At 41.0% G+C, this 10920-nt stretch overlaps 1 pseudogene across 1 annotated transcript in view; it reads right to left on the reverse strand.

The window, feature by feature from the left end:
* The window catches only part of LOC144374831 (transport and Golgi organization protein 1 homolog), a 167514-nt pseudogene extending 158399 nt beyond the window's left edge, over nt 1–9115 (reverse strand). Inside the window, exons 1-2 of the transcript XR_013434099.1 lie at nt 8975–9115; nt 7535–7657 (exon numbers count right to left, since the gene is read on the reverse strand). The product of XR_013434099.1 is annotated as a transport and Golgi organization protein 1 homolog (transcript). The remainder of the gene's footprint in view (nt 1–7534; nt 7658–8974) is intronic.
* Nucleotides 9116–10920: the final 1805 nt, after the last annotated feature.

Consider the following 10920-nt stretch of genomic DNA (forward strand, 5'->3'; position numbering starts at 1 on the left):
CCTTTTAAAAAATATTTTTATTAGTTATTGATGGGCCTTTATTTATTTGTTTATATGTGGTGCTGAGAATAGAACCAGTTTCTCACACATGCTGGGCAAGCACTCTACCACTGAGCCACAACCCCAGCCTCATCTTCTGTTAAATTTATTTCTAAAGTATTTTATTCTTCTTTATATTTTTATTAGTGCATTATAGTTATACATAATAGTGGTATTCTTTGTGACATGTACATACATGCATATATTGTAATTTACTCCATTTCATTCTCTAGACTTCCCCTTTCCCTCCCTTCCTCCTTTCCTGAATCCCCTTTCTCTACTGATCTTTCTTCTATTTATTTTATTACCTTTATTTATTTAATTTTTAATAGGTGCATTATAATTATACATAAAACTGTGACTCATTGTGATATATGCATACAGCACATAGCATAATTTAGTCCATTTAGTCTTCCTCCACTCCACCCTGCCCTTCAATGACTTTCTTCTATTATACTATTCTCCCTTCTGTTTTCATCAGATTCCCTTTTATTATTCCTTATTTCTCTTCACTTCCACACAGGAGAGAAAAGATTTGACCCTCGTCTCCCTGAGTCTGGCTTATTCACTTAGCATGTTGTTCTCTAGTTCTATCCATTTATCAGCAAATGATATAATTTCATTCTTCTTGATGGCTGAGTAGAACTCTATTGTGTACTGCCAGTGTCTCGGCTGGCACTGAATCACGAGCCACTACACAGCTTTGTAGATTCAAATAGCAATTCTTTATTCCAGAACTCACACCGGCCTCCAGCTAACATGTTCTGATCCAATCTCCAAAATCCCGCCGCCCCCAATCACCTACTCCACAGAGGCTTTTTCCAAATCCAATTTGAATCTCAACAGGAACACGCAGCAGGAACACCCTAATCCCAGCAGCAATAATCTTCAACCTCCAACTTCCCTAAAACCCCTATTGTCTTAAAGTGGGAATGCCTTAAACCCAAATTATCTTAAGCCCGGATACTTCCTCAAACCTGGATCCACCCTCATTCACCTTGAGCAGGGTCGCCTTTCTCAAACACACATGCAAGGTCACAGCGGATTTCAAAGGCAAGTCCATTTAACATGGGGTACGCTGGCAAGGATTTTGAATCGTCATTTCTACTTGGCAATGGCCCTCAGCAGTGTACATATGCCATACATTTTCTTCTCTTCTTTTATTCTTTTTTAAAAATTCTTTTTGAATTAATGTTTGGACTATTCATTGCTCAAGTAAAAATGATTTTGATACTTTTATCTTGTATTCAGCCACCTCATTGAACTTGTTTATTAGCTCTAATTTATGTGAGTGTGTTCCTTAGGATTTTCTACATAAAAGATCATGGCATCAGAAAATAAAAACAGTTACACATTCCTTTATTACATCTTATTTTGGCCTGATTGCCCTAGTTAGGAGTTCTAATGTAATGCTGAACATAAGTGGCAAGAGTGTATACCCTTGACCTTTTACTGATCTTAAGGGAGAGCTTTCAGTTTTTCACCAGTAAGTATATGCTATGTTTTCCACTGCTGTTCTTGATCAGGTTGAGAAAATTCCATTCCTAGTTCATTGAGTGTTTTTAATCATGAAATGGAATTAGATTATTGTCAAATGCTTTTTCTACATCTGCTTAAACATCATTTAATTTTTGCCCTTTATTCATTACATGTTACATTAGCTGATTTCCTATGCTGAGATGTATACTGTTTTAAAACTGTAGAAGTTAAAAAACAGACCACTAAATAGTTATTATAAAGGGTCAGTTGGTCCCATTATTTTTGAGACTGTGGCAAGGCAAACCATCATGGCAGGGAGCATGTAGTAGAGAACAACTGTTTACCTTATGGGAGTCAGAAAGCAAAAGAAAAGAGAGGAGGGATGTAGGTCCCAACAGGATTTTCGAGAGCACGCCTCCATGACCTAACTTCCTCCCACTAGGCCCCACCTCCCAAAGGTTCTATTACTTCCCAATAGTACCACAGGATGGTGATCAAGCCTTTCACACATGGGCCTCTGGGGAAATTCTTAGATCCAAACTATAGCAACAGTAATACAATAAAAGCAAATTCCTTTGGGGAAAAATGAATGAAGGAGTAGGCAAGTTAAAAAAAGATTAAAAACAGAATTAGTGGTAAAGTTGAAAATGCAGAGATTAGAACAACTGTCAAGTAATTCTACCTATAAACAATTCTTTTTATCAGGGAAAACCAGAATACTTCCTGCTCTCTACCTCTTTCTTCACTGAGTCTCCAACATATGGTTGGCAGGGACTTGGTAGTCAGCTGCAAAGTGACAACTGTTACCAAAGTATTTCTCTTCTATTCATTGAATAGATAATTTTTTTCTTTCTTTCTTGGCATAAGAAAGCTTCTATATATAGACTTGTATAAGAGAAGAATTTATTAGCTCTAATTTATTAGAAAATTAGGTTACACCAGGTTGTATGCGTGTGTACAAGCACATATGTACACTCATTTTTTAATTACATAACATATAAACTCCCTTAACAAATATTCAAAAAATATGAAAGGGGAGCCCACCCTGTGCAATTGCTATGTAGCATGATCACTGACACACCATACACCCCTAGTAGGCAGTCAAGGATAGGGTCAAGATACAACATTTTAATATTCTGTCCAGGGTATGTGATACAGGTTTAGAGCAGAAAGAGACATTTTTTGAAAAAAATTAAATGAGATTTGAGTTCTAAGCCATGTGACTTTGAAGAAATCCTACACCTATAATCCAGAAAAACCATGCCATATTTTCTGGGCTTCTAAGGAGAAGACCAGCAATACTTGAGTTCTTGGTAACTGTCTTCCAAAGCTGTAAGATACTTCTCCCATGAGAGGTCAAAAGTAAAGAAAGGGTTTCCACTAATCCATACAGCATCTATAAGTGAATTAGAAAAAATGTACCTCTTCCTCTGAGTAAATGAAGCTCCATTCCAAGGCACATAGCATGATGAGTGGAGCACAGCTGGATTTCAAGACTACACAGCCCTAAGCCTGGAACCTTCATAGCAACTTCACAACTGCCAGAGGGCAGAGTCATTGGTGCCAACAAGACACAAAGTAACCGTGGCAGTGCTGCCAGGAAGATCTGAAAGTGTCTTTTTTGTATATTCCTCTGATATCCCCTGCATGCTGTGAATCAGAACTGACTTGAGAGAAGCAAGATAAAACTGTTCTAGATGAAAATATAACCTCAGGATGGGTCATAGGAGGACCCTAGTTGGGTTGCTAGGCAAGCTCTATTGGAAAGGCTGAGAGTTGCCTAGGGAAAGGCAATCAGGTGTCCAACAGTCACTAAACATAATAAAGAGAATCAGATGCTATTTTAAAAGAACAACTGCCCAGAAAACTCTAAGGATCTATGCATATGTATCTATAAGTCATTTTATGTAACTTAAATTTTGACTAAACTAACTTCATCTACAAAACGTACATCAAACATAATCATTTCTTACCATCTTTACTAACATTTCTCTATTCTAGGCCATCATCACCTTTTGGCAGAACTATTATAATAGCTTCCTGATTGGTCTTCCTCCTTCCTTCTTGCCACCTTAGAATCAAGTCCCCATTTATCTAGATTAATAAAAAACCCATCATTCCCTGCTATAAAACCCCCTTGTGAAGGATTTTTCAATAGGCTTTTCAATAGCAGAAGGAATCACAGTTGCATTTCAAGTATTTATGCCAACACTTGTCCAAGTTGGGTTAATGCCCCAAGGGGTAAACTCTGACCAACAAGAAACAAGCAATGGGACTCTTCTAAGAGGTGGTAGTTTCACATAGAAGATGTACCATGTGACAAGACAACCAGCTCAGTTTTCTTGCAAGGTTAGGGCCTACTTGGTAGCATCTTTCCTCCTTTCTTGCCTTATTTATTGTTTTCTTTCATTCTTGCTGCTCTGGGTTTGTACCACTCAATAAAACCTTACCTCCAGTTGCTTTCTGAGGACACAGGGCCCAAGCCCTACAAATCAGCTAAAATGACCTTTTCTGCAATCCTATCACACACAAAACTGCTTTACCACACTTCAGATTCTGAAGTCAGACAGATAATAGTTGCACATTCTTAGACAAAGGTATTTCACGTCTCTTAGCCTTATTTTATTTATATATAAAATATGAAGTATAATAAAGTTTACTGAAATTAATCAATGTAATATAAATGATGCCAGGTACATTATTTATATTAGTATTTCCAGTGCTTAATATGTCATCTACTACACTGTAGGTATGCCTAATGCCTACAATGTTTACAATAGTACATTTTCTCTGTATTTAAAAAATTCCAACCAAGTAGCAAAGATTGAAAGACCTGTAAGGTCTCAATACAAATAGTCAGTAATCTGTAAAAACACATTAAATCTATACATGAATGCTCTCTGAAAAATGGCCCTTTACTGCAAATAATTCACTTTACCTGGGTTTTTGCCTCTCCAACTTATCAGGAAAAACAATTAAGTCAAAAGTACAGATGTCGCCAGCTTTAGGCACAATATATTCCTGAGAGGATGCACACAAATCAAATTTCTGTAAATCAAACCATATTTCACAAGCACTAGGGGAAAAACACCCTTTAAAATGACTTCAACAAATAATGCTATAGTAAACTGTTACTGTAAAATGAAGGTTTCTTCATAGCCGGTGATTATGTTGACATATAATTTCATTAGGTTTTCATAAGAAAGGAAATACAGCAATCAGCATATGGCAACATGAGCTCCCTCCCACCCCACATGAAGTCCCATGCTTGCTCAGGACTCTACAAGCAAGAAGATCATCACCAGAACTGAACACAGCCAATGCTATGCCTGGAGTCTGTGAAACTGTTGTTATAAAGTTAAAAAAATTTATGGCAACAGTATAGATTGTCACAGGTATGATGTTACTTTGTCTGACAAAGCAAGAACAGCAAATAGAAACAAAATATTCCTATACAACCAGTGTTCAAAAGGAAGATTCCAGTTAATAAAATTATCATAAGCATTTATATTATTACAAGCTTTTGTGGATATATATATGGATATTGATAGTATTCATGCATAAAACTCACAGGATAAAAAATATGCATCAGAATCATGATAACTCTGTGGTGGCTTAACAGGTAACTCATTTTAAAGGTTTCTCTTATGTTTTCCTTTATTTTAAAAAATTTTTCAGGCATATGCATTACTGTTTTGGGTCTCACAAATGGACTTCCACAAAGGAATCATTTGTTTCTGACACTTTTGGCTTTGGCAAAAAGTTGGGAAAATCACCACATTTCACACTGCTAAAGCCCTTTCACAGAAAATATTTCTTGTATTATCTGGATTAGACTTGAAGAAAACAATATTAATATTGTTGGCAATCAGTTTTACCATCTCTAATTTTCCTGATGATCAAGCCACATTCCTACATCTCTGATTACATTGATGGTATACGGGTATTGTTCTACTTCCTATAAATGTAAAAGGTAAAAGCTGTGCCTTCAAGGGCAGTTATGCAATGCTCCTAGACAGAATTCCAAAAGTCTGCATCTCTTACAAGAAGATGCCCAATTGTCTAGGCAAATGTTGGCAACCTTGAGGAGTGTTCCTCACACTGGGAGTCTGTGCCTTTGGCAGCCACTGCAACAGACTGAATCTCAATTAGAGGCTTATCATATTGGTACGGAATGGTTTGTGCAGCCTACTAATTGGAACGCCTGCCTGTCTAGTAAATACTCCACTCTGTGGATTTTGTTTTGTTTGTGGGAGTTGTGGGTGGGGAGTTACAAAGGATTGAACTCAGGGGGACTTAACCACTTGAGCCACATCCCCAGCCCTACTTTGCATTTTATTTAGAGACAGGGTCTCACTGAGATGCTTATGCCTCACTGTTGCTGAGGCTGGCTTTGAACTCATAATCCTCCTGCCTCAGATCTCCGAAGCTGCTGGGATCACAGGCATGGGCCACCACACCCCACCACTCTGTGGGTTTAAGACCTAGGTTCTTTGCTCCTCCCCTCCCCTTTGCCAAGCATTTTTGTAAAGCCACATGTCAAGCGCCTATGAATCATAGGTTATTGTCCTTTACTCTAGAAGACACAATGACATAGGAGAAAAAAAAATAAGGGTTTCTCCAAGGAATCATGAAAAAAGACATATGAAAGTTTCCTTTCTTAAATCTAAGAAGTACACTAGGTACTGCTCACAGTCTTTACAGAGTTCTAAGTCAAATGGTTTCTGGACAGTGTTATATTGAAAAAAAAGTGATTCAATATTTAGACTTCTATTTAATGTTTTGTGCTTGATTTTTCAACTTTTGATAGAATATATTGGTACCACTCACTCAACATATTATATACAGAATCTACAACATCCAAAAAGAGATACATTAAGATACTAAGAAAGAGTTGGTCTGTTTCTAGATCAATATTACTAATCAGTAGGGAAATGCAAAGCAAAATCATAAAGGGATACCACTTCACACCCATCAGGAAGAACTATCATTTTAAAAAATGAAAATCCTAAGTGAAGACTTAAACAAATTGGAACTCTTGTGCATTGCTGATATGAACGTAAAATGATACTGTCTCTATGGAAGAGTTTGATGGTTCCTCAAAAAGTTAAAACATAGAATTACCCTATAATACACCCAAATTAACTGAAAACAGGGACTCAGATAACTTGTATGCTAATGCTCACTGCTGAATTACCATAATAAGTAAAATGTGGAAACAATCTATCAACAGATGAGTGGATAAAGAAAATAAAGTACACACATACAATGAAATGTTATGCAAACTTAAAAAGGAATAAAATTCTGACATGTTACAACTTGGTTGAAACTTAAAGACATTATATTAAATGAAATAAGCCAAATATAAATTAATAAATATTGTTATGATTCCACTTATAAGAGATATTAGGTCAGGTAAATTCATAGAATCCAAAGGTATTACAGAGGTTACCGGGGATAAGAAAATACAGGAAGTCAAAACTTAATGAGTATAGAGCTTTTGTTGGGGATGACAAAAAGGTTCTGAAAATGTGTAATGTGATGAATATTGTATACACTTATGCCAAGTTAAATGGTTAAAATGGCAAATTTAAAAAAAAAGATAACTGACTTTAAACAAAAGTAATAACAACCTAGGGCAGGCTTACAACACAAAAAAAGTAAAATGTATAACAATAGCAGCATCAAGATAGGAAGAAGAAAAGGGAAGCAAAATATTAAGTTCTTATACTTTAAGTGGCACAGCAAAACATCACTCAAGGGTAGACTGTGATAAGTTAAAGTTATAGCTTACTGCACTAAAATAAAAGACTTAAGTCTAATAAACCAACAAAAGAGATAAAATGAAGCCATAAAACATCAAGAATCAAAATATAGTCTGATCCAAGAATTTATTCCCTAGAGAAATTCCTTGATAAAATGCAATATATATTTTTTTATCATCCAGTGAAAGGTTTATTAAAACTTAATCAGAGGTACAATTAAATCAATGAAAGTAAATGGCAAAAGCACTCACTGCCCAGACTGGTGAGGTAAAACCCAGAATTGCAGCCTTAGCTCCATCGGCAACATACGGAATGATATTTTCTCCTAGAGGTGTATCTCTAAACAAGGCTCTGAGGATATTCAAAGCATGAACCTAGGACAAGAAGTTCAAAATTAGCTGTGGGTTAATAACTATGGTGATTCTAAATCTGTATATAAAATTACAAGAAGAAAGTAATAATATGCAAATGAAACAGTAGATTTAATAAAATAATAATTGATAAAAATAATTTTTAGACATTAGTAAGAACAACGTAATAAAAAAAATTTGATCCAACGAACCTATAAGGAATCCTGAATCTAACAAACACATTCTTTTCAAGGAACATTTATTCTTTAAAATGGCCTCAAACAAGGAACATTTATTTTTTAAAATGGCCTCAAATATAGGATTTCATTTTTATAACATTAAAGTAAAAGGTAAAACTAAAGTGTTAGAAATTAGGATTTTGGTTACTGTCAGGGGAACAGTGCTGATTAGAAGAGAACATGAAGGGCCCTTGGTGTCCTAGAAAAGTTCTGCTTCTTTCTTGTTACACAAATGTGATAATTTTGTGAAGCTGTAATGACTTGCACACTGTATATTATAATTAAATCTAAAAATGCATATAAAATATGACAGGGACAGCATGAGAAAGGAAGAACATAAGCCAATCTCAATTATGAACCCAGTGAGAAGCATAAATGTATATCCTTTCTAAAGAAAATTTAATAATGTATAAAAACATGTCAAAGTTGAGTTCATTCTCAGTATGCAAATATATTATATTTAAAAATCAGCATAAGTGCTGGGAATGTAGTTCAGTGGTAGAGCAATTGCCTAGCGTGTACAAGGCCCTTCAATCCCCAGCATTGAAAACTACAACAAAAAGAATAACATGTAATTCATGATATTTGAAAATTCTAGGGAAAAACAAAACGTATTTATCTCAAATGATGCAGGAAAGCACTCAACAATTGGTTTTTTTTTAATCAGATAAAGGACAGATTAAAAATTTCAACAAATAACAACAACATAAAGATGCCTGCTATCTCTATTTCTAGCAAAATTGTGCTACAGGTTCCAGCAGCAAAATAAGATAAATAAAAATTTTTAAAAGACTAAGCATTAGAAAGCTAACAAACTTAGGATTACCTACTAGGGATACAATTATCTATAAAGAAAATCCTAAGAATTTATAGACAAGTCATTAGTTGTATTATAGCAGTGCAGGTAAGTTGCTAAACATAAGTACAACAATTACCAAAAAATCAATTTCATTCTCACAGAGAACAACACATAATATAAAATTTAGAAATATCATTTATAAGAAAAATATATAGAAATAAATCTCATAAAAGATTCATAAGACTTTTATGAGGAAAATATATGCATTCCTACCCACAAGGTATGAGAATTTCTGTTGCTTACCAGCACCTTGGTATTATGAGACCTTTACAGTTTTTACTTTTCTGTATGAAATGGCTCGGACTCGGGGGCCAGAGGCGGCACGACGCTGCGGGGGAGTGGGCAGCGCGGGCGGGCCAGGGGTCGGCGGGACCCGGGGACGGGGGACCGGGGAACCGGAGACCCGGCGCGGGAGCGCGGCTCGGGCGGGCAGGGGGCTCCGGCGCCGGGGGAGGATGCGCGGGCGGCGGGGCTCTGCCGCCGGCGCCAGGTCTGTGCGCGGAATGCCGGGAGCCGCGCCGGGGCGGGGGGAAGGGGTCGGCGGGGAGGGGGGGAAGGGGTCGGCGGGGAGGGGGGGAAGGGGTGGGGGGGGGGGAAGGGGTCGGCGGGGGGGGGGGGGGGAAGGGGTCGGCGGGGGAAGGGGTCGGCGGGGGGGGGGGGGGGGGAAGGGGTCGGCGGGGGGTGGGGGGGAAGGGGTCCGCGGGGCGGGGGGGCGGGGGAAGGAGTCCGCGGGGCAGGGGGGAAGGGGTCCGCGGAGCGGCGGGGGGGAAGGGGTCCGCGGGGCGGGGGGGGAAGGGGTCCGCGGGCCGTGGGGGAGGGGAAGGGGTCCGCGGGGCGGCAGGCGGCGCCCCGGGGCCGGGCGCAACGGGCGGGAAGGTGCGGCGGCCTCAGGCGCGCCGGGCCGGGTGGGGGTCGGGTCCTGGGAGGCCCCCTTCTACCTATGCCGGGGGCCACACAGACGGAGTAGAGCAGCGAGGACGAGAGGGAGAAGAAGAAGATCGCAGCGAGCAGCGAGCGGCGCGGCAGCCACAGCAGCCCCCGGCGGGAGCACATGCTGCAGCCGGGCGGCCGCTCGAGGGCCCGGCCTGCTCCTGCCGCTCCTGTGCGCCGCCGCCTGGGCCTCGGCCGCCGTCTCCGGAGCCTCGCGGGCCGCAGCCGCCGCTGCCGCCTCGCGGATCCCAGGCAACGGCCGCCTCGCGGATCCCAGCCAACGGCCGCCGCAGGACGGGCCACATGAAGCGGGCGGGGCCGCGCGGCCCGGAGCCAGCGCAGCGACGGGGGCGGGGCGGGCGGTCGCACAGGGGCGGAGGGGCGGGACCAGCGCCGCCGGGCACCGTCGCAAAAGACCCGCGCGCTCGCCACCCGACCCCAGTAGCCCCCGCGGCCGCGCAGCGGCTTTAGGGAGCGTCACTAAATGACGACAGCCCCTCTCCCCGCGGGGCCACCGCCCAGGCTTGCAGGGAGCGTGTCTCAAGAGCCAGCCGGCTTGCGCTCAGGCTCCTCGAGAAGGGGGCCAAGGGGCCATCTGCAAAGTCTGACGGTCTGATAGCCCACTGCAGCAGAAGAACTGGGATTGTAATGCTTGGGGGGCTCGGCTTTCATTCATTCGTTTATTTATTCAGTCAATCAATTCATTATTTATTTATTGGATGCCAGATGCAGTTGTTGGTGCTGAGAACAAAACAGATTAAATCTCTTGTCTTATTTGAACTTATATTCATGTGGAGGAGAATAAACGCAAGTCAATCAATAATTATCTGGTACTAATAACAGATATGAGCAAAATAAAACAGGAGGATGTGTTGGCAGCAGGCTACAGTAGACAAGGAAGGTCTCCCTAAGCAGCTGACATCAGCTGAGACCAAGGGTGAGAAAGAGCCAGCCACAAGTGAGGACAGAACAGTGCCACCAGGGGGAACAGCAGGGCAAAGGCCCTGAGGTGGAGAAAGCCCACTCTGGCCCCAGGTTGAACCCAAGGCCAGCAAGTGAAGTAGGAGACCTGTAGACAGGTGCACATCCCACGGAACAGGGAACCAAAGAGGAAACTGACATTGCTATAAGGAGAAGCAAGTCACGCCCTTCCACGCAAAACTGGCCTGACTCTGAAGGCAGGCCCTTGACTACTGAGCCGTAAACTGCCTCAGTGGTCTCTCTGCACCCTGCAGCTCATTCTGTAGGCAAATTGGTGT

This window comes from Ictidomys tridecemlineatus, unplaced genomic scaffold (genome assembly GCF_052094955.1).
Source record: "Ictidomys tridecemlineatus isolate mIctTri1 unplaced genomic scaffold, mIctTri1.hap1 Scaffold_90, whole genome shotgun sequence".
Lineage (NCBI taxonomy): Eukaryota > Metazoa > Chordata > Mammalia > Rodentia > Sciuridae > Ictidomys > Ictidomys tridecemlineatus.